General features: G+C 41.3%; 1 protein-coding gene across 4 annotated transcripts in view; it reads right to left on the reverse strand.

The window, feature by feature from the left end:
• Positions 1-24,575, reverse strand: part of shroom1 (shroom family member 1) — a 56,164-nt gene that overhangs the window by 19,660 nt on the left and 11,929 nt on the right. For 2 of the 4 annotated variants that reach the window (XM_090192755.1, XM_021624128.3), the window contains exon 1: positions 2,330-2,781. The exons of the other annotated variants lie outside the window; for them this stretch is intronic. The gene's annotated coding sequence lies outside the window, so the exon portion shown is untranslated. Of the gene's footprint in view, positions 1-2,329; positions 2,782-24,575 lie in introns of those variants that run through there. 4 annotated transcript variants of the gene reach the window in all.

Genomic DNA, 24,575 nt, shown 5'->3' on the forward strand with positions numbered 1-24,575 from the left:
GTAGTTACAAACCACAGTTGGGTCACCTGCTACATTTCTCCCTTCCACTGGCATGGTGCACAAAACTTGAGAGAAATAAGATTTTTGTGCGTATGGAACATTTCTGGGGTCGTTTATTTCAGCTTATGAAACATGGGACCACTTTACATGTGGTTAGAGCGGGGTAGCCTAGGGGTAGCCTAGTGGTTAGAGCGTTGGACTAGTAACCGGAAGGTTGTGAGTTCAAACCCCCGAGCTGACAAGGTACAAATCTGTCGTTCTGCCCCTGAACAGGCAGTTAACCCACTGTTCCCAGGCCGTCATTGAAAATAAGAATTTGTTCTTAACTGACTTGCCTGGTTAAATAAAGGTAAAATAAAAAAAAAAAAAAAATGTTGCGTTTATTTTTTTGTTCAGTATACATACAAATGCAAGGTGTCATGTTATAGCTGACACCCCATTCTTTCTGCAGACATCTTTGACTCTTAATTCGGCATACAATTTAAGTGAAAAATCTTAACGCAGTCTTAACGCAATTCTGTTACTGTAGAATTGTCCATGACTTCAACTATTAAGGTCTCTAAGGGCACTAAGTCCTGAGTTAGGAGGGCTCAGCCTCAGAGGAGAATAGGCCTTTTCTTGGCTAATCACGGAAATGGAGGGCTGGGAATTTAAATATCAGCAATTAAGCACAAGAGGCTAACAAAAGAACAGTTCTGTTTTCTTGCAATGCAAAGATGTCGACAGCATTTTTTTTTCCTATAGCAAATGTTTTTCACAGGAAAACAAAATGTATTTCAAATATAATTGTAAGGAAATGTGTAAAAAGTATCAAATACAACATTTGGAACAACATGTTTGAGTTTAATGGAAAGCCTACATACAGCATGGAACACCTGCTAGAGGTGCCTGTGGAACCAGACCCCTTAATTAGAACCTTGAGGTGCACGTTGCACCGCTCCAAAAATGCCCGGAATTCCATATACATTTTGCAGACATATTTGAGGATTAGTCATGTGATAACTTTTTTTTTATGGATTATCCACCACTGGAACACTGCATGTAGCACTGTGTGTTGGATTAACTCATCAGGAAACCAACCAAGCACATACACTGAATGTGGTGAATGACTTGACAATTAGTCAGTTTCTTTAAGGTCTAATCTAAGGTTTTAAACACCAAACACCACATCACAATTGGTTAGTCGCCCGTAAAACGGCTGCCATTTTTTCCCGGCGCCATCATCTGTTGGGTGTTTGTTTGGTGTTTGTTAAAGAAAAGCTTTCAAAGGTAAATATTGTTGTTTATATGTCATGGTTCAATATCTCAGTGATAAAACCAAGGGCTTTTTTCTCCATTTTGTCGTAGCAGGAAGTAATAAGTTCCAAAGAACTTTGAATCGTCATCTTCAATAACGGCTTGAATAAACAATTTCATGCTGACCTTGTTTGTAACAGAAGAGGGAGTCTGATTTATCTAGGTTTAGTACAGTGAAACTTCTCTTTCTGGCAAAATTGGTGTTTACAATTAGGTTTTACCCAACATCAAAATACTGATACAAAGTCCACCAACAGGAAGCTGTAATGGTGGGTGATAGTACAGTTTAAGAAGAAAGCTGAACACAGGCCTTTGGTGATTAGTTTTCCTCCAGGAGGTGCATACCTGTCACGCATACACACAGATCAGTGTAGCCAACACAAATACAAGCCAATGAGCTCCACAGTCCTTGATGCAGAACAGGTTTCACTCTCTCATGGGCCAACACAGACATACACAAAAAAATTGGTCAAATACCAACCATTTAAGATGGCTGAGGTACCTCTGTTCCAAGCCACGTTGTACCAGAAACTACAGTGACCATTCTGAGACCTTCAACGACCAAGTGTTATAGATCTCCCCCTTGTCCCCTGGTTTGCAGCTGATGAAAATATGAAAACCTCCAGCTATCATGCACACTGACGTCCCGGGTCTAGTTAGTGATGTTAAAAGGGGTTTGTTTTCATGTGTTGTAGAGGTACACCTGATTCTCAATGTGCAGCGGCTGCCAGGCTTCTATCCTTGAACTGCTAGCACACTAACAGGGGAACTACAGGGGAGCGCTCATTTGAAAGTGATGGGGAGGCCAGTTAGTGGCAAAAATGCACAGAGAGAACAGAGAGAGAGAAATTCCCAGACAAATACACTCACACCATTACTACAGCAAACTACACCAGAAAACTGAACTGGTTGGCTGGATAAACCATCACATAGGCTAGTGACTAATATTAGAGTCAAATCAACTCATACCAACAGGCCTAAATGGAATACATTTTTAAGAGTACCACAAGGAAACTTGTAAGCAGCAACTTACCAAATCCTGTGACAAAGTTGTTGGTTTGAGAGCTCACACTTTTGATGCCACATGAAATAATGAAGAAGAAAAAAACAACTATTTCCAAGTTAGCACTTGACTTTTAGATACAATTCAGATTGCTTTAGTAGTAATCTACTGGTGAATCTATCGGTGAAAGAAGGACCAAAACAAGTTACCAGGAGGAAATGTAAAGTTCCAGTGAGTCCTTCTCCCCCAAGACCAAGACGAGAGGCGGCTATTGCATGCCTGTGACGTCTGTCCGCCTAGCTGATGAACAATGAGCACCGCAGATAGTTAGTGCCGTAAAAAAGAAGAAAAAAAAAAAAAAAAAGGGCCTCGCATTCCTGGCTGGCTTCAAAGAAAGACAGTGCTCGGGCACCATTCATTCCCAGGGTCCTCGGCACATGGAGAGCAGCCAAGCAGCAGGGGTGGGTGCTGCTCTCAACCCTAAACACTCACAAAGACGGACAAGCCAGGGACCCCACCTTTTCCCTCCTCGCCCCTCTACTGCAGGCCCCAACTACCCAAACATTGGTCTTCATTTCCAAAATCTTGGGCCAAAAAGGTAGTTGTGTCTCAGTTGTTTCAGTGTAGGACATTCCATTTTACTCCAATCTCATTATGCTGACTTCTTTAAAAAAAACAGACTAAGGTCATGGAGATGTTATGACATTTCACAACAAAGACATTATGTTTGATTAGCTTAAGGCATAGTGCCTGAGGGCATTTCCATGTAAAAGAACCCATGAGCACCAAAGTGAAGTTCATAGGAGCATGTCAAATTGGGTGTCAAATGAAAGCTAAGAGTCTAGATGTTTGGGAAATGAAAGCATTAATACATTTTTCAACCATTTTCCATCTAAAAAAAAATGTAAGAGACTGAAAAACAGCTTCTATCTCAAGGCCATCAGACTGTTAAACAGCCACCACTAACATTGAGTGGCTGCTGCCAACACACTGACACTGACTCAACTCCAGCCACTTTAATAATGGGAATTGATGGGAAATGATGTAAATATATCACTAGCCACTTTAAACAATGCTACCTTATATAAATGTTACTTACCCTACATTATTCATCTCATATGCATACGTATATACCGTACTCTATATCATCGACGGTATCCTTATGTAATACATGTATCACTAGCCACTTTATACTATACTATGCCACTTTGTTTACATACTCATCTCATTTGTACATACTGTACCCGATACCATCTACTGTACCTTGCCTATGCTGCTCTGTACCATCACTCATTCATATATCCTTATGTACATATTCTTTATCCCCTTACACTGTGTACAAGACAGTAGTTTTGGAATTGTTAGTTAGATTACTTGTTATTACTGCATTGTCGGAACTAGAAGCACAAGCATTTCGCTACACTCGCATTAACATCTGCTAACCATGTGTATGTGACAAATAAAATTTGATTTGATTTGATTTGATGTTGACGTTAACGTCCACAGATGGACCGGACCAAATCTTAACATATTATAGACGTATGTTCCACGAGTTTGTATTTTTGACGTTTTTGGAAAACGTCATAAAAACCTGAGCGAGATTTTACCGGAATTCCGTTACCAAAGTTTGCATCTGCACGGTTCTTTCACTAAATTAGTTTGTGTAAAATGTTCAGTGCAAATTGTTAAAGGTAGTGCATAGATGTTTATGGTATGTTACACTTTGGAAACAATCTTTTTGTTTGGCATACATTTTAAAGTAAAAAAAAACATTTTTTTGTCAAAGAATAATTCTGTTACACTGGAATTGCCGCTGACTACTAGGCCTGTTTCACCTGTAGTGGTGTTTTCCTGTAAGATACAGTATAGACCTGTATTTCCCTGATGATCACTTGGCCATTGTGCTTTATGTTATTGGCTGGTTCATTCTGGAAGCGTCTGGTCTGAGGTGTTATGTGCTCTGTTGTTATTGTCAAATCTTTGACCTGCTGCCATTCCCACCTGCCAGCCCACTGAATGAGTCACAAAGGCGTAGAGATGGGCAAGCAACACAGGAGAGAAGGGCTATTCTTAACACCACTCGGACACTCCCCACAGAGCCACAGTGCTGAATCCAACATCTACATGTTGTTTTTGTATATTTGTGCACATGACTAATTGTATTGACTATTGACACCCACACAAAATGGACACGTGAAGGGCAAGTTTAAGTGATGCAGCCGTTTAAGACCCTACATTGACTTGATGTGCCTGATATGTCAGCTATACCATATGTCAGATTTAGCCTACTTAACTTGGTAACAAACCATTTTCTACCTGGCAACTAATCTCAGTTTCCCCCAATCACATACAGACATTCAATAAGGGAAAAGCGAGAAAGAGAAAGCAAGAGTTTAAAGTCATTGTTTTAAAATACTTAGTTGGGAGGTGTCAGGGTTCAAAATCTCAGTAAGAAGATTTGATTGCTAGGCCGAGCAGGGCAGAATTCCACCATTGCATTTCAGGCTTTCATAGGTACTTATTTTTACAGCGTGACCTCAATTTTAATGCCGCGAGACCAGACCACCAGGGGCTCGGCATGCACTCTCTACCAGGCTGATGTCATCGAAGACAGCTAAGTGCACTAGTATTGACTCCAGTGATGCGGAGCCTGAGGATGACTGGATGAACGGCTGCTGACCGATAAGATGTCCTAACGGGACCAGATCGTGTGAATTACAGGGTGATTTTCAAATGTAAGGCAGTCCTATAGGTCTATGCTAGGTAATTGGAGAGACCCTGAGGATCCAAGCATCTATATGGCACGTAGGCTGCTTCAACTCAGCCCAGGTTACTGCTGCAAGCCAAAGAACAGAGGTTGGAAGGCTTCCGGGCGCTAAATTTGCACATACAAATTTGCCCCTCCAGCCGAGGGGCACTTGGAGCACCAGATTACACAAGTCATGTAAGCAATAAAGAGAGTTTTGAACCACTGACACAAACAAAACATCTGACTACAGCCTGAGGTGTCTGTCAGTTGAAGCTACTGTAACTTGTTTTGAAAGCTTATAGGCCTAGGTCAAGGATGGGCCCAACAACTGTGGCCTCAGAATTGGGTGGAAACAAAAAATTAATGACACGGCAAGAGACACAGAAAGATAGAAAAATGGATAATGGAACGCAGACTTTTCCATCCTGTTAAAACCCAGTTCTAGGACTTTTCTCAAGGTCCCAGGGTAAGAGAGAATTTCACTGTTGAGGCCGATCAAACAAACATTAAGAGGAAGAGTTTTTGAAAAGGTGGAGAGGTTGAGTTATTGCATAGGGGCAATTACATGGTAACACAATTACGCGGAGACTCAGATGTTATGTTTTAAAAGCACTTATGTTGAACAATTTACACATAAAATTGAACAAAACCACATTTACTGGAAGAACTGTGCAGATGCAGATTTTGGTGACAGAATTACGGTAAAAGGGGACGACGGGTGAGCAGCAACATGTGAAGACGTGTTTTCTCTGTGCTCCGATCCAGGGCGAGCAATTTACTATTAATACTTGACCAACACCTCCCCACCGTGCTCATCTTGTAACATTTCATTTGGAGTCGAACCCAATTTACTAATCTGGCTTTTATTTCTGAAAATGTTGGCCTTTTAATCGTAAAATGTCAAGACAACAACGGCAGCGGGCCAAAAAGGAGCAGGCTTCTGCTGAAGCCTCGGGCTCATCTGACACGGACTCTGACCCCGAGGTGAGGGGGCTCCTACAATGCTCTGGACACCAAGTTTGGAATTCTTTACCCAGCTGTACTGAAGATCACTACACCCTCTGGCCAGCAGAAGACATTCTTAGACCCAAGTAAGGCCAAAGAATACATTGTCGTGCACATACATCCGCGGGAGGACAGGCGACCTAATACTAACTAGCCATTGTGGGGTCATACTGTGACCCTGCAAAAGCCGTGCTAACGCGACCAAAGACCAACTAGTGAATTCATATCTTGATTATAAACGTGCCTCCACCCTGCTGCCAAAAAAATGACAATTATTCACCCAGTAACTTAACGTTATGAGCAACAATGGTATGTATAGGGTGACATGTTCTCACAAGGACAATATAGTTTGAATAGTATTTTATTTACAGTACATGGTACAACTAGCGTTTACCAACTAGCTGCTGCTGTATAGCCACGGTTGCAATTTTTGGTGTTCTGGCTTGTTAGGATGTTCAACAGAGGGTTACATTTATACAAATGTTGAATTTTACTCGGTTTGTTTTCCTATTTACTTATCTTATTTAATTAAATGTTTTTGGAGTATATATATATATATATATATATATATATATAAATATAAAAATCTTACCTTTCAGCACGCTGGCCATTACGATCGTACTAACATTCATTTCAGATTACTCCGACTATGCCTAATTCACAAGCTCCACATGCTTTGTCAGCTGGACCATGAAAGGAATTAACCAGGTGCTCAAGCGTAGCTGAGTGTATGCTCATCTTAAGTCCTTAAATCCGGACATTGTTTCTCTCCAAGAGACCAATCTCTGGTCCAGCGACCATGATAAACTAAAGAGAGGATGGGTAGACCAAATATATTTCACGCCAACGTTGGTGCTGAGGCCAGAGGGGCAGCCATCCTGTTTAGCACACAGGTTATTCTGGCCAACCTCTATGGTCCTAATTGGGATGATGCTCAATTTTTCTCTAACCTCATCGTAACACTTCCTGACATTAACTCTCCACATTTGATATTGGGCGGAGATTTCAATTGTGTATTGATTCTAGAGGTCGACCGATTAATCGGAATGGCCGATTAATTAGGGCCGATTTCAAGTTTTCATAACGATCGGAAATGGGTATTTTTGGGCGCCGATTTGCCAAATGTTTATTTAATTTTTTATATACCTTTATTTAACTAGGCAAGTCAGTTAATAACACATTCTTATTTTCAATGACGGCCTAGGAACGTTGAGTTAACTGCCTCGTTCAGGGGCAAAATGACAGATTTTCACCTTGTCAGCTCGGGGATCCAATCTTGCAACCTTACAGTTAACTAGTCCAACGCATTAACGACCTGCCTCTCTCTCGTTGCACTCCACAAGGAGACTGCCTGTTATGCAAATGCAGTAAGCCAAGGTAAGTTGCTAGCTAGCATTAAACTTATCTTATAAAATACAATCAATCATAATCACTAGTTAACTACACATGGTTGATGATATTACTAGATATTATCTAGTGTGTCCTGCGTTGCATATAATCTCACTGAGCATACAAGCATACAAGTATCGAAGTATCTGAGCGGTGGTAGACAGAAGCAGGCGCGTAAACATTCATTCAAACAGCACTTTCGTGCGTTTTGCCAGCAGCTCTTCATTGTGCGTCAAGCATTGCGCTGTTTATGACTTCAAGCCTATCCAATTCCAGAGATGAGGCTGGTGTAACCGAAGTGAAATGGCTAGCTAGTTTGAAACGCTATTAGCGCGCGCTAACTTCACTCGCTCTGAGCCTTCTAGTAGTTGTTCCACATGCTCTGCATGGGTAACACTGCTTCGATGGTGGCTGTTGTCGTTATGCTGCTGGTTCGTCCCCAGGGAGGCGCGAGGAGAGGGACGGAAGCTATACTGTTACACTGGCAATACTAAAGTGCCTATAAGAACATCCAATAGTCAAAGGTTAATGAAATACAAATGGTATAGAGGGAAATAGCCCTATAATTCCTATAATAACTACAACCTAAAACTTCTTACCTGGGAATATTGAAGACTCTTGTTAAAAGGAACCACAAGCTTTCATATGTTCTCATGTTCTGAGCAAGGAACTGAAACGTTAGCTTTCTTACATAGCACATATTGCACTTTTACTTTCTTCTCCAACACTTTGTTTTTGCATTGTTTAAACCAAATTGAACATGTTTCATTATTTACTTGAGGCTAAATTGATTTTATTTATGTATTATATTAAGTTAAAATAAGTGTTCATTCAGGATTGTTGTAATTGTCATTATTACAAATAAATAAAAAAATCGGGTGATTAATCGGTATCGGCTTTTTGGGTCCTCCAATAATCGGTATCGGCGTTGAGAAATCATAGTCAATCGACTATGGAGTCACACTCAAAATTAAATTTGGAGTCACACTCAAAATTAAAGTGGAAAACCACACTACAGGCTGATCCAACTTTGATGTAATGTCCTTAAAACAAGTCAAAATGAGGCTCAGTAGTGTGTGTGGCCTCCACGTGCCTGTATGACCTCCCTACAACGCCTGGGCATGCTCCTGATGAGGTGGCGGATGGTCTCCTGAGGGATCTCCTCCCAGACCTGGACTAAAGCATCCACCAACTCCTGGACAGTCTGTGGTGCAACGTGGCGTTGGTGGATGGAGTGAGACATGATGTCCCAGATGTGCTCAATTGGATTCAGGTCTGGGGAACGGGCGGGCCAGTCCATAGCATCAATGCCTTCCTCTTGCAGGAACTGCTGACACACTCCAGCCACATGAGGTCTAGCATTGTCTTGAATTAGGAGGAACCCAGGGCCAACCGCACCAGCATATGGTCTCACAAGGGGTCTGAGGATCTCACCTAATGGCAGTCAGGCTACCTCTGGCGAGCACATGGAGGCCTGTGCGGCCCCCCAAAGAAATCCCACCCCACACCATGACTGACCCACCGCCAAACCGGTCATGCTGGAGGATTTTGCTGGCAGCAGAATGTTCTCCACGGCGTCTCCAGACTCTGTCACGTCTGTCACATGTGCTCAGTGTGAACCTGCTTTCATCTGTGAAGAGCACAGGGTGCCAGTGGCGAATTTGCCAATCTTGGTGTTCTCTGGCAAATGCCAAACGTCCTGCACGGTGTTGGGTTGTATAGCACAACCCCCACCTGTGGACGTCGGGCCCTCATACCACCCTCGTGGAGTCTGTTTCTGACCGTTTGAGCAGACACATGCACATTTGTGGCCTGCTGGAGGTCATTTTGCAGGGTTCTGGCAGTGCTCCTCCTTGCACAAAGACGGAGGTAGCGGTCCTGCTGCTGGGTTGTTGCCCTCCTACGGCCTCCTCCACATCTCCTGATGTACTGGCCTGTCTCCTGGTAGCGCCTCCATGCTCTGGACACTACGCTGACAGACACAGCAAACCTTCTTGCCACAGCTCGCATTGATGTGCCATCCTGGATGAGCTGCACTACCTGAGCCACTTGTGTGGGTTGTAGACTCCGTCTCATGCTACCACTAGAGTGAAAGCACCGCCAGCATTCAAAAGTGACCAAAACAGAACCACTCTTTTATTGGGGGTGTCTTGCTAATTGCCTATAATTTCCACCTGTTGTCTATTCCATTTGCACAACAGCATGTGAAATGTATTGTCAATCAGTGTTGCTTCCTAAGTGGACAGTTTGATTTCACAGAAGTGTGATTGACTTGGAGTTACATTGTGTTGTTTAAGTGTTCCCTTTATTTTTCTGAGCAGTGTATTTTTGGCTACGGTGTATGTAAACTTCCGACTTCAACTGTATTTACAGTACTAGAGAGATTTGGGTTTGGCCAGTCATTCCTTTCCTGGATTAAGATTTTGAACTCGTCCCCAGTGGCTTCTGTTTGCACCAACAATGTTACCTCCAGATACTTCCCTCTCCACAGGGGGCTAGGCAGGGTTGCTGTTTATCCCCTTTCCTATTTGATATGGCTATTGAGCCTCTTGCTATCGTCCTGCGGGCCGGAGGAGAGGATTAAGGGAAAATTAAGAGACAATATAACTCACAAAGTGTCCTTATATGCAGACAATCTTCTTTTATACATCTCTAACCCTGTGGAGTCTATACTCTATCTCTTGGACATGCTACAAGGTTTTGAGACATTCTCCGGTTATAAGTTAAACCTAACAAAATGTGTGCTCCTCCCCATTAGTCAGTTAGCAGAAGGAATTGGGCATGCCAATTTCCCAATTTAAGGTGGTGCATCAGGTCTTTACTTATTTGGGGATAAAGGTCACACGCTCATTTATGGCTCTGTTTAAATATAACTTCAAAACACTCCTGGAGCGCACTAAGCAGGATTTCATAAGGTGGTCGTCTCTTCCCATTTCTTTAGCAGGTCGCATTAATTTTGTTAAGATGACTGTACTACTTAGGTTTTTGTACTTATTCCAAATGATTCCCATTTTTCTGCCAAGTCGATGTTCAAACAACTGGACAGCTACATTTCCAACTTCATTTGGAATAAGTCAAATCCTCAAATGAGAAAGGTATATCTAGAGAGACCTAAGCCTGCAGGCAGCTGGGCCTTCCCATTTTTTTTTTTTACACTACTACTGGTCAGCAAACATATCTAAAATGTGTTTATTGGGTTTCTACATTTGAAAACAAGGATGGCCCAACTTGAGTTCCAGTCAAGCCTTCCAACTTCTCTAGTCTCACTCCTGTGCTCCCCAATGTCCATGAACCTTGGCACTCATGTTTTGGCACTCACCCCATTTTTAAGAACTCCCTTAAAATCTGGTCCCAATTCCGAAGTCACTTTAGCCTTCAACAAGCAAGCGGCTTCTCCCCATTAACATCTAATCACCTCTTCCCAGCATCACAGATTAACACGCCATTCCAGTTCTAGCATAGGAATGGTTTGGTGTTTTTGTTGAGAACTATTTGTTGATAACACATTTGTCTCATTTGATACTCTGAAGGGTTGACCATAATATTCCCAATACCCACTTGTTTAGAAACCTGCTAACTCGCAGCTTTGCCAAAAAACATTTCCCTTAATTTCCACTCGAGCCTACTAAGTGTCCAGTCGAGATGTGCTTAGACCTTAACCCTTATCTGAAGGGCACAATCTCCAGGTTATACGACATAATACAGAACATTAATCCGCCTTGCTTTGCAAATTCAAAATCTGCATGGGAGCAAGACAGGTGGCGAGCTACCCGATTATATACGGCAACAAAGTATTGAGCATATCCACATATAATTTTGCATAAGGCATGGGCTTAATCAGTTTAAGGTTTTGCACCGTCTCCATTACTCAAATGACAGATTGGCAAAAATAAACCCAAATGTTGACCCCAAGTGTTTGAGATGCCACCAGAGTCCAGCGACTGTGGGACACATGTTTTGGTCATGCCAATCTTTGAGTAGCCTCTGGGACCCTATTTTTGAGGCATTCTCACATACGTGTAATACAACTGTTAGCCCCAACCCGGTCACTGCCATTTTTGGGGTACTTCCCCTAGACCAGAATGCTACCGCGCATCAGGGTGCCTCGCTGCTAGCTCGCCGCCTTGTCCTCTTCCACTGGAAGTCTGCAAAACCGCCCTCCTTTATGCAGTGGTTTAAGGAGGTGATGTCATCTCTGCCTCTGGAGGAGGTTAGGTACACTGTGCATGGGTCCCGACAAAAGTTTGACTAAACCTTGTCTCCATTAATACAATATGTGGAGAGCCTGTCTTTTACTTATGTAACTTGCATAGTTTGGTAAGCAGTCATGTCTGTTCTAGTGGCCATTTGTGCTGCTATGAATTTTTATTTAACTCTTATTTAATCAATGTTTTGTTTCTATTACTATTTGTTTCTGTTTTTCTTTCCTATTTAACTTACTTTTATAGATGGCTTGGTGGGTGGGTGGTTTGGAAGGAGTGAAGGGTTGGAGTGGAGGGAGGGGATGGATGGATGTATGGATGGATGGGAGAATGAGGGGTTGAGGTTGTATTGTTTTTGTTGTTATATCTGAAAATCTATAAATAACGTAAACGTTTTAAAAAATAATTACGGTAAAATTCTCCTCCTTTTTTTTTAAGCGGCTATCTTTTCCAAAAACTGTTAAATATCTGCTCTGAATTAAGATTCAAAGATATCTGCAGAAGGAATGGGGTGTCAGCTATGATATGACACCTTGAGTTTGAAAATAAATCTATTTTGGTTATTGAACTATAGTAAGTGAGGTGGATTTACACCTGGTAACAGAATTACGGGAACGGAATTACATAATGGGTACTTCCCCTAGACCAGGGGGGACTACACAGAAATGCATAATTATGCATGTCATTATCTTTATGGTGAAAAGAATGAATTTGAGATTCATGGTGATCTCGAATCGGTACAAAAAGGTAGAAATATGCCTCATCGTTTGCATATATGAGTATTATTCTACACACTGGCTATTATTTTGTTTTAATTTAACCTTTATTTAACCAGGCAAGTCAGTTAAGAACAAATTTGTATTTACAATGAAGGCCTACCAAAAGGCAAAAGGCCTCCTGCGGGGACGGGGGCCTGGGATAAAAAAAAGAAAAAATAATAATAATAATAATTAAAAATAAAAATAAAACACACATCACAACAAGAGAAACAACACAACAGTACATACATCCCACAACAACATAGCAAGACAGCAACACATAACAACACAGCATGGTAGCAGCACAACATGGTAGCAGCACAAAACATGGTACAAACATTATTGGGCACAGACAACAGCACAAAGGGCAAGAAGGTAGAGAAAACAATACATCACACAAAGCAGCCACAACTGTCAGTAAGAGCGTACATGATTGAGTCTTTGAATGAAGAGATTGAGATAAAATTGTCCAGTTTGAGTGTTTGTTGCAGCTCATTCCAGTCGTTAGCTGCAGTAAACTGAAAAGAGGAGCGACCCAGGGATGTGTGTGCTTTGGGGACCTTTAACAGAATGTGACTGGCAGAAAGTGTGTTGTATGTGGAGGATGAGGACTGCAGTAGAAATCTCAGATAGGGGGAGTGAGGCCTAAGAGGGTTTTATAAATAAGCATCAACCAGTGGATCTTGCGACGGGTATACAGAGATGACCAGTTTACAGAGGAGTATAGCGTGCAGTGATGTGTCCTATAAGGAGCATTGGTGGCAAATCTGATGGCAGAATGGTATAGAACATCTAGCTGCTCGAGAGCACCCTTACCTTCCAATCTATAAATTATTTGTCCGTAATCTAGCATGGGTAGGATGGTCATCTGAATCAGGGTTAGTTTGGCAGCTGGGTTGAAGGAGGAGCGATTACGATAGAGGAAACCAAGTCTAGATTTAACTTTAGCCTGCAGCTTTGATATGTGCCATAGCCAGTTCAGAACAAGGTTAAGGGTAGAGAAAGCTTGTTGGACACTAAAAAAGCTTTGTTGTAGAGCATTTAACACAAAATCCGCAGAAGGGCCAGCTGAGTATAAGCCTGTATCATCTGCAAATAAATTGATGAGAGAGCTTCCTACTACCTGAGCTATGTTGTTGATGTAATTTGAGAAGAGTTGAGATTGACCCTTGGGGCACTCCCTTGGTGACAGGCAGTGGCTGAGGCTGAGGCAGTGGCTGAGACAACAGATTTTCTGACTTTATACACTGCACTCTTTGAGAGAGGTAGTTAGCAAACCAGGCCAAAGACCCCTAAGAGACACCAATACTCCTTAGCCGGCCCACAAGAATGAAATGGTGTACCATATCAAAAGCTTTGGCCAAGTCAATAAAAACAGCAGCACAATATTGCTTAGAATCAAGGGCAATGTTGACATCATTGAGGACCTTTAAGGTTGCAGTGACACACCCATAACCTGAGTGGAAATCAGATTGCATACCCGAGAGAATACTATAGACATCAAGAAAGCCAGTCAGTTGATTATTGACAAGTTTTTCCAATACTTTTGATAAACAGGGCAAAATAGAAATAGGCCTATAACAGTTATGATCAGCTTGATCTCCTCCTTTAAATAAAGGATGAACCGTGGCTGCCTTCCAAGCAATGGGAACCTCCCCAGAAAGGAGAAACAAGTTAAAAAGGTTGGAGATAAGGTTGCTGCCCCTATCATCGCCAGGCCTAAAGAAGAAAGTGTCTAAACCATCTGATCCAGATGTTTTTTGGGGGTCAAGTTTAAGGAGCCCTTTTAGCACCTCAGACTCAGTGACTGCCTGCAGGGAGAAACTATGTAGCGGGGCAGGGGAAAAAGAGGGAGAAGCATCGGGGCTAGTCGCATTAGAAGGGATGAGAGATGAGGAAATGTTGGATGGGCAAGGAGGCATGGCAGAGTCAAATAGGAATCTTGACTTAATGAAGTGGTGATTAAAGAGCTCAGCCATGTGCTTCTTGTCAGTAATAACCACATCACCAACATTAAGGGACATGTGCAGCTGTGAGGAGGAGGGTTTATTCTCCAGGTCTTTAACCATTTTCCAGAACTTCTTGGGGTTAGACCCACAGAGAGAGAACTTCTCCTTAAAGTAACTAACTTTGGCCTTCCGGATAGTGCACTTATTTCTCATTTGCCTGAACGATAGCCAGTCAGCCCGAGTATGCGTGTACCAAGCATTTCGCCAAATGCAATTCTTGAGGTGGAGTAACTCTGCAAGATCACGGTCAAACCAGGGTCTGAACCGGTTTTTAATTTTCTTTATAGGGGCGTGTTTGTTAACAATACCACTGAAAATATATAAAAAATAAGGTCCAAGCGTCTTCGACAGAGGGGATCAAGCTGATTCTACACCATTTTACAGAGGCTAGTTCATGAAGGAAGCTCATTAAAGTTTTTTAGCAAGCATCTATGACAAATCAGGGCAGGTCGTTTCAGTGAGCAGCCATTACGAACACAGGCTGTAAAACAGTGATCACTAAGGTCATTACAGAAAACACCAGACTGATACCTGTGAGGATAACATCAAGGGGAGTAGCATTTTCTGGGTGTTTGGAGTCATACCTTCTGGGATTGGTAATAATCTGAGAAAGATTTAGGGATTCCCATTGTTTTAGGACTTGGTCAGGTGGTTTAAGCATGTCCTAGTTTAGGTTACCTAGCAGGGCAAATTCAGAATTGGTGTAAGAGGCCAGGAGAGAGCTTATGGCAGGTAAGGTACAGGCCGGTGCTGATGGAGGACGATAGCACCCAACAACAGTCAACAAAAAGCAATTTGAAAGTCTAATGCTTAAAACCAGCAAATCAAATTATTTGGGGACAGACTTGGTGGAGACAACTGAGCACTGAAGGTGATTATTGGTTAAAATTGCCACTCCCCCAACTTTGGAAGATCTGTCTTGTCGAAAAAGGTTATAATGAGCTCCGCCCTCAAACAAGAACTAATTTGGTTGGTCCGTACCGGACTAAATCTAAACCAATCATAGACATCAACATTTTACAAGTTTGGACATCACAGCACAGTAGTCCACAGTAGAGTAGAGTTCAGTAAATACAGTACATTCACTGTACTCTAGTGTGCTTCACTGTACTGTACTGTGCTGTCCAAACTTGTGAAACATAGATGCCTATGATTGGTTTAGATTTAGTCCGGTCACCAATCATGGATGTCTGTGTTTGGGCCAAATCACGTCCAAATCCGCGCCAGACCGAACAGCTACGTCTGTAGATGTTTAAATGCAGGCCAGTTCGGACCGGCCCCAAAAAGACTGTGACTCTTTTAATTATTATACATTTTGTAATGCACATTATCTCTTCTCCTCCGCTCCTGAGTGCATGTGCTGGAATTGAAACATAATTAATAGAACGGACATCCCCATTCAAGTCAATGATGGCATAATGGGTGGACTGGCATGGCAGCCATTGCGAGTGTACTCACAGGAGCAAAGCAGGAAGTAAAATATGTGCTAAAATAATATGCTGTGATTTGTTTGGACTGCAACCTGTGTGCTGCTGCTACATTGTGGGGGCCATTGCCTAGGCAACCAAAGACTAATTTGCTTGTTTCAGCAAGGTTTTGACTAGAAGGGATGCAGTTTTTGTCAGATCTGACTTTTTGAAGCATGTTAGGAGAATTTACGCAGAAGGTTAGGAGAATTAATGTAGCAGGTTAGGAGAATTAGATGCAGATTAAGAAAAGGGTTAGGGTTAGCTAAAATGCAACAACAACAAAATCTGCTTATCCCTTCTCGCCATGACCTTTCAGCAAGAAGTAACCATAGAAATAGAACAAATTCTGTGGGAGTAACAGTTTCATCACGTCATTAAGAGTCCAACTTACTGCCAAAACGGACTCAAAAACGCACAAAATCCCTGTCAGTCCCGTCTTCAGTCAGCTGTTCGTTCCACACACCAAAAAAAGCGTTGTTTTTTTTGCATTCCATTTTACTTTCATGATGGTCTTCATCCAAAACCCTTGGTTACATAGTAATTGTGCCAGCCCTATTTGTACCACTGTAGCAAATGAAACTGCAGTAATTCCGTTACAGATTTTTTGGTAATTCTGTTATTGATTTGGTAACAGAACTATGAGTTTTAAGCACTTAATAATTTATAAACAAAAATTGATATCAGTAAAAACACTAACTAATTGGAAGGTCTACCTTTACTTGTTACTTCTCTGAACTTTCATTAAACTCCCTCATGAAGGAATTTTTTTTTAAGATAAGTGGTTTTTGGTAATGGAATTACAAGGCACAAGGCAATGTTTCTTAAACTTACAGAAGGCAAATCTTTTCTCCAAAACTAAATATACAGTGTGAAATGCACTAGGCAGTCCACTTAACATCTCAGACCCTGGGTGACAGTGACAGGATAACCGAGCACCACATTTTCACAGATTAATATTGCAATGTGCCCACCGAGCATGAAGGGGACATCAGCTTGACATTGTTGGACGGTTTCTGCACACACTGGTATGAGTAACCAGTACCAGTTGATATTTAACCTTTTTAGCACACGGAGAGCAAGTTCAAACATTCTGCTCCATAAAAATACCACAGTTAAGCATTCTGAATCTTCCCAAAGCTGAAGCTGGTCAAACATTAACCAATAAAGCATCATCTCCCAGAGCGTAAGGATGAAAAAAGAGCAGGGTTATTACTTATGACATCTTATTACCTTCAAGTGGGCACAGAAAAAGACAATTACTTTTGTATTAAGAGCATCCTGAGGCAGACAAATAGCAATAAGACACTACCAAGGGGGTAAACCTAGGTATTGCTGGTACTCAGGGCAAACAATGTGAAGCTGCGGGGAAGGGCAAATTTAGTGTGTTTATCTAGCCATTTTCAGCTAGCCCCATAGACTTCGTGTCAGACAGCAACACAGAATTGGGCCATCTTGGGGGAATGGCGTCTCGTGGAAAACGTGGAAAACCCTGGGCTACAAGGTCAGATCATTCACAGTTCCACAGAGGATAAGACAATGACAGCATCCACATTGAGCATCACCTTATTCAAGAACTATGGTGATACAGCAGTGAAAGAAACGGGCAATGGAAGGTGTGGAAGGAGAGAAAGTATGGCAGGATGTGGAAGACAAACAGCAATCAATTGACCCACTTCCTGAAAGGAGGCTGATGTAGGTCTAGGAAAGTTGCTCTTCTGGCTTGTCTTTTTCAAAACACCTCACAGCAGTCCCATCCTTCCCCAAACCCCTCCTATACATTTGTCTGTTGTTGTGCCATATGCTATATGAATTGGCTAAAGCATCTACAGATCTGAGATCAGGCAGAAGAATCAGTCCAATTCAGAAACTAGAAGAGTCCCCGCTCTATAGTGGTCTCTGAGCAGTTACATAAGTCAGTGTAATCTGTTTGGCCTGGCCATGGAGACATAAATGTCCCCCTGATGGCCCCAGACCCTGCCATTGTGCCTGCAGCAGTGTGCCTGACTTCCCAGATAATTTATTACAGGGTCTTTCTGGGTAGTCAGTGAATAGGCTACTCCTAGATAGAACATATGTTACGCCAAAACACAAAAACAAGACAGAGGCCCACGTCAGCACTCATAATACTATCACACATTAGGTGAGCTATCTGTAACTAGCTCACAATGTACAATATTTTCCCCATAAAACGGTATTCTTATTGCCCATTAGAAACAATGATTTTTCAGTTCAAATATGCAATGTCTTGAGCTTAAGCAAAAGTACAGTGCCTTGCGAAAGTGTTCGGCCCCCTTGAACTTTGCGACCTTTTGCCACATTTCAGGCTTCAAACATAAAGATATAAAACTGTATTTTTTTGTGAAGAATCAACAGCAAGTGGGACACAATCATGAAGTGGAACGGCATTTATTGGATATTTCAAACCTTTTTAACAAATCAAAAACTGAAAAATTGGGCGTGCAAAATTATTCAGCCCCTTTACTTTCAGTGCAGCAAACTCTCTCCAGAAGTTCAGTGAGGATCTCTGAATGATCCAATGTTGACCTAAATGACTAATGATGATAAATACAATCCACCTGTGTGTAATCAAGTCTCCGTATAAATGCACCTGCACTGTGATAGTCTCAGAGGTCCGTTAAAAGCGCAGAGAGCATCATGAAGAACAAGGAACACACCAGGCAGGTCCGAGATACTGTTGTGAAGAAGTTTAAAGCCGGATTTGGATACAAAAAGATTTCCCAAGCTTTAAACATCCCAAGGAGCACTGTGCAAGCGATAATATTGAAATGGAAGGAGTATCAGACCACTGCAAATCTACCAAGACCTGGCCGTCCCTCTAAACATTCAGCTCATACAAGGAGAAGACTGATCAGAGATGCAGCCAAGAGGCCCATGATCACTCTGGATGAACTGCAGAGATCTACAGCTGAGGTGGGAGACTCTGTCCATAGGACAACAATCAGTTGTATATTGCACAAATCTGGCCTTTATGGAAGAGTGGCAAGAAGAAAGCCATTTCTTAAAGATATCCATAAAAAGTGTTGTTTAAAGTTTGCCACAAGCCACCTGGGAGACACACCAAACATGTGGAAGAAGGTGCTCTGGTCAGATGAAACCAAAATTGAACTTTTTGGCAACAATGCAAAACGTTATGTTTGGCGTAAAAGCAACACAGCTGAACACACCATCCCCACTGTCAAACATGGTGGTGGCAGCATCATGGTTTGGGCCTGCCTTTCTTCAGCAGGGACAGGGAAGATGGTTAAAATTGATGGGAAGATGGATGGAGCCAAATACAGGACCATTCTGGAAGAAAACCTGATGGAGTCTGCAAAAGACCTGAGACTGGGACGGAGATTTGTCTTCCAACAAGACAATGATCCAAAACATAAAGCAAAATCTACAATGGAATGGTTCAAAAATAAACATATCCAGGTCTTAGAATGGCCAAGTCAAAGTCTAGACCTGAATCCAATCGAGAATATGTGGAAAGAACTGAAAACTGCTGTTCACAAATGCTCTCCATCCAACCTCACTGAGCTCGAGCTGTTTTGCAAGGACGAATGGGAAAAAATGTCAGTCTCTCGATGTGCAAAACTGATAGAGACATACCCCAAGCGACTTACAGCTGTAATCGCAGCAAAAGGTGGCTCTACAAAGTATTAACTTAAGGGGGCTGAATAATTTTGCACGCCCAAGTTTTCAGTTTTTGATTTGTTAAAAAAGTTTGAAATATCCAATAAATGTCGTTCCACTTCATGATTGTGTCCCACTTGTTGTTGATTCTTCACAAAAAAATACAGTTTTATATCTTTATGTTTGAAGTCTGAAATGTGGCAAAAGGTCGCAAAGTTTAAGGGGGCCAAATACTTTCGCAAGGCACTGTAGGAGAGCAAATGAATAATGCTATTGCAGGACTGGGAAAGCATGTATACCGAACAAAATTCTAAACGCAACATGCAACAACTTCAAATATTTTACGGAGTTACAGTTCATTAAGGAAATCAGTCAATATAAATACATTAATTACGCCCTAATCTATGGATTTCACATGACTGGGCAGGGGCGCAGCAATGGGTCAGCATGCCAATTGCAGCACGCTCCCTCAAAACTTGAGATATCTGTGGCATTGTGTTGTGTGACAAAACTGCACATTTTAGAGTTGCCTTTTACTGCCCCCAGCACAAGGTGCACCTGTGTAATGACCATGCTGTTTAATCATCTTCTTGATATGACACACCTGTCAAGATTACCTTGGCAAAGGAGAAATGCTCATGAACAGGGATGTAAACAAATTTGTGCACAACATTTCAGAGAAATAAGCTTTTTGTGCATATGGAACATTTCTGGGATCTTTTAATTCAGCTCATGAAACATGGGACCAACACTTTATATTTGTATTTTTTTCCAGTATATATTTAACACCACATACAGTCATGGGATTGACAAAAGCCCTTATCAGTAGGCCTAATTCTCATGATTACTTGTACTTTAGTTTGTGGTCATACGCACATCCTTAAAATGTACGTGCTGCATGGGCTAATTAAGTATACTGGAAAATAACAGTTTGATCTGACGAAGATCCTTGTGGATCGAAACGTTGTCAATAAAGGTGGTAATTGAGAGAATACAGTGTGAGGGCCTTTCTGTTCTTGATATGTTTTACGTTACACACCAGTCCTAAACAGACAGCAATCAATGATAAGTGAGACAAGATTTAAGACCAATTTCTTTTTTGTTATAACCGTCCTCCCTTTGTTATATAGAAATAAAGTACCAAAAGTAAAGTAGGAGCACTCTCTGTAGCCTTATCAAAACTGGCACATTCGGCGTAATTAGTTTCACAATAGCAGGCCTACACCACGTTTGGGCTTTGACATTTTCCTTTGTCATCAGAGGTGGGAGACTAAGTGCCCTTATTACCAGGCTGTTCACACCTTGGTGCAGCGCCTGGAGGATCACGGTCAGATGTCTAGCTCCCTCCAATTACCTGTATTCAGCCATTTTACCACACACGTATCTCTGTTTGTCTATTCTTAGGCTCAGGATAACAATCTCTCCTTCTCTCTCGGGAGGTGGTAAAGGAAAGTTATGTAAAACATGGGAAAAAAGTATGTATTTTTGAAGGATGGAATAACAACGGTTACCATTGTGTACAACATTGTGTATGGGGGTCCTCAAGGGAGATTAGAGGATTTCCACTCAACTGTGTCCTCCTTAGTCACTGAATCCCAGTGGACAATGGAAACCCAAACCTCCAGTATGGTGGTTGTCAGGCATGGTGTTTTTCGTTAGCGTGGCAATGTAATGTGCATTACTGCATTTATGCCAACATGGCACTCTCACCCAAGCCTTATCACGGACACTTTACTCAGGAGCACTGGCACAGTGGCAATTACTGTACAGAAGGAAAGGAATGTGCTTGATAAGGTTGACTCAGGTAAAGCAAATAGGCTCTACTGGCACAGGTAGTATTACGTAACATCTCTATCTGGCATCTTATCTCCACTAGTAGATGGGAATACAAATACTGGCTTGGGTTCCAAACATTCCCCTCTCTGCCTTTTAGACAGGAGAACAGGTACGGACAGACCTGAGGGCTAAGGCCAGATTCACTCAAATAAAACTATGCAAGGGAAGAAGTGACAAATGAATGACTGCCACTGACGCCATCAGATTACCGAGAGGCTTAAAAAATATCTGAGATTGGATCCAAAATAGTGCCATTCCCAATAGCCCCTATGGAGTGTTACCTCACAAAACCCAGGCAAAAAAATAACATGATTTGGGGGATTATCACAAAATGGAATAGTCCTTTGAAGGAAGGATTGTTGACATATATTTGTATCTAAAAGCATAAATGATAAATAATTTATAATAATTACATTTGGCATATTTATGATATTTTGGCCTTACCCAGGCCTGATATTGTGTTATCTGTAGGTGCTACAAAGCAAAAAGTGTTGTCATATGTAAAAGGAGGGCTGTGATTGGTTACATTGCCTAACATGCCAATTTCTCTGTATCAAATGGGCAATATCTTTAAAAATAGCATTGACCCCACTCTGGAACTTTGATATAATTTTGATAAAGTTTCATATGACATTTTTGTTGCTTTGTAGCACCTACAGGATGAAACAATATGGAGTCTTAAAGGAGGCCTGGGTAAGGCCCAAAATGTCATAAATATGCCAGCTTTGATTAAGTATTTCTCAATTGAATCCTACAGATGAAGAACCATATATGTGACAATTTTTCCATTTTAAGATAATCAGTTATTTTTATATTATTAATTGTGTGTACCACATTAGGTGTTATGGTTGACAAATAATTCACCATACCCATATCTTCCAACAACAAATTATATTTATTTGTTATTTCAAAAAATACTTTTTTTTATTTCCGTTTTAATTTTTAGAATGCGGAAAAACAGTTTATCTCCAGTGATGATTTCAGTTTGTGGAAGAACAGTATATGTGACGTTTTGCATGATAAGATGTCCTTTTTTAACACCTGATATTATGTTTTAAGTAATTTCAAGTACATATGCCCTTCATGTAAATAACTTAAATGCAATATGCAGTTAATTCATTAGTATGGAGGTTCATTTAAAGGTGGTCTATCAACTTTAGCACTGATGACTTGTCTTAAAAGTTGAGTCATGAAATCTTAGTCTCATTTAAAATGAAGCCCTCAATGTGAACATACCATAGAACTACCAAAATAGAATACAATTAAATTAATTCAATCAAAACAAGAACAACTTGTACATATTAAAAATGGATCAATGTGATGTGTCAATATGCATGTCCATTATGCAGGTCCCTAAGGTCAACATTACAAAACGTTCAGAAAACCATTCTCTTTGCGTTTAACACTATGATCAGCAATTAGGTTTTGAATTGCGTTAAACCCATGCTAAAGGCAAGACATGTCCTTCTGTACTGAGGTGACGGCAGTAAATAAGTATTAACTGCTTAGAGTTCATGCTAAATGTGGTGACAGAGACGTACTGTATATTGTAATGAATAAAAAAAGGGAATCAAGATCAAATGAATACTCACATACTGTATGTGATGACTTATTTGTTTTTAATTAATTCAGATTAAAAAAGGTCCAAATGATCACACACCAAATAATTCTCAACAGAACACATTGTACATAACATTTTCTACACGAGGAACAACATCTTAAAATTAAATTAATTCAATATATTGTGCTGGTTCAAATCATACACAAATTGATTCACATAGACACCTACTATACATTTAATTTCCTACAACAGGGGTGACATGTCTTCTGAAATGTATTCAGATTCAACATACTATACAGGTTCAGGGGATCATAAACTCACAGAAAAAAAACGGTTAATTATGTAGCTTGGTTTAACAACAAATGATTCACTCTGAAGTGATTTATAAAAAGAGCGTGAAGCAGCTGGCAAGTAGTTGAGCAGGTCATCAGATCTTGGTACTTGTTTTTTTTTGATGGGCAGAGGACTCTCATGTGCTCTAGGGTAGTGGCTTGCAAAATAGGGAGGTTGAGGTGTAGCTCCTTGTTTTGGTTTGGAGATCAGCCACGATTTCCATCCCTCAAATAGACTGTGGCTCTGTCTGGCGTACAGATTCCAAGGATCCTCAACTGAAATTAGAGTTGATCCTAAATTCCTGACATCAATAATAACTTTCACAGTCAAGCATTAGGATATTTTATTGTTAGAACAACATGTTGCGTGTTGATGGGATGTTAGTAAACTATTCTCTATGCAATACCTGGGACTTTTAACCACCTCACTGAGGTGGTCTGTAGTCCAGCTGGTCGCTTGAGGACAGAATCTGGGAGGTGCCTGAAGTCTTCACATTGCATCCTCATCACCTTGAATGGTTTTGCTGGTTGTGCTTCAAGTATCATCTTTGAAAGATCATCAGGTGTATGAAGGACTGACACCATGTGCCTCTTCTCGATGGTGGCAAAAGATCGATCACAAGGAAGAAAAGAATGACCAGAGACCATGAACTTCTGCTCACCTTGGGTGAAGTAACCCATAGAGACGAGCATCGACATCAGATTGAGCATCCGTCAGTTGTTATTCTGCCCACAGCATCTGTCACTGAAGATGATCAACTTGCGCACCTCTGATTTGGTGAGTGGCATGAATTTTGTCTTCACCCACTTCAATCTGCAGCTTGCCCCCTCAATGGACCCTCGGTGTGCAATCCCCTCATTCCAAACACACATGTATGCAGGTGTAGCCATGTCGAATCATCCGGTGGATGGAGAAAAAGTAGCTAGCTATGTTTCTTCTATAATCTAGCAATAACATTTGTAATGATAATGTATAAGTTAGTAGCCAACGAACTTTAGCTAATATGTTTTCTCTATAGTTATAAATTAGACAACCCAGAACATACATGTTAGTTACTGTACTCTATAGCTAGCTAGCTTGATTGTTTGATATACGGTTCTTCCACATACCTCTTTTGGACAGCTTTTCCCAGTTCTTTCTTGACCCTTATGATTTGTATAGGGTTTTCCCGGATCCCGTCATTTCTTCCTTTGCCTGTCTTTCCACTCTTTTAGTTGTGTTTTACGTTTCTTTCCCACATTTCGGCGATTTTCATCAGCAACAGAAAAGTTGTGCGCTTGTCCGTCCATTCTGAGTGGTGCACATAAACGGTTATTCTACGAGAGCCTA

The sequence above is a fragment of the Oncorhynchus mykiss genome, chromosome 12, assembly GCF_057628025.1.
Source record: "Oncorhynchus mykiss isolate SJ-2025 chromosome 12, ASM5762802v1, whole genome shotgun sequence".
NCBI classification, from domain to species: Eukaryota; Metazoa; Chordata; class Actinopteri; order Salmoniformes; family Salmonidae; genus Oncorhynchus; species Oncorhynchus mykiss.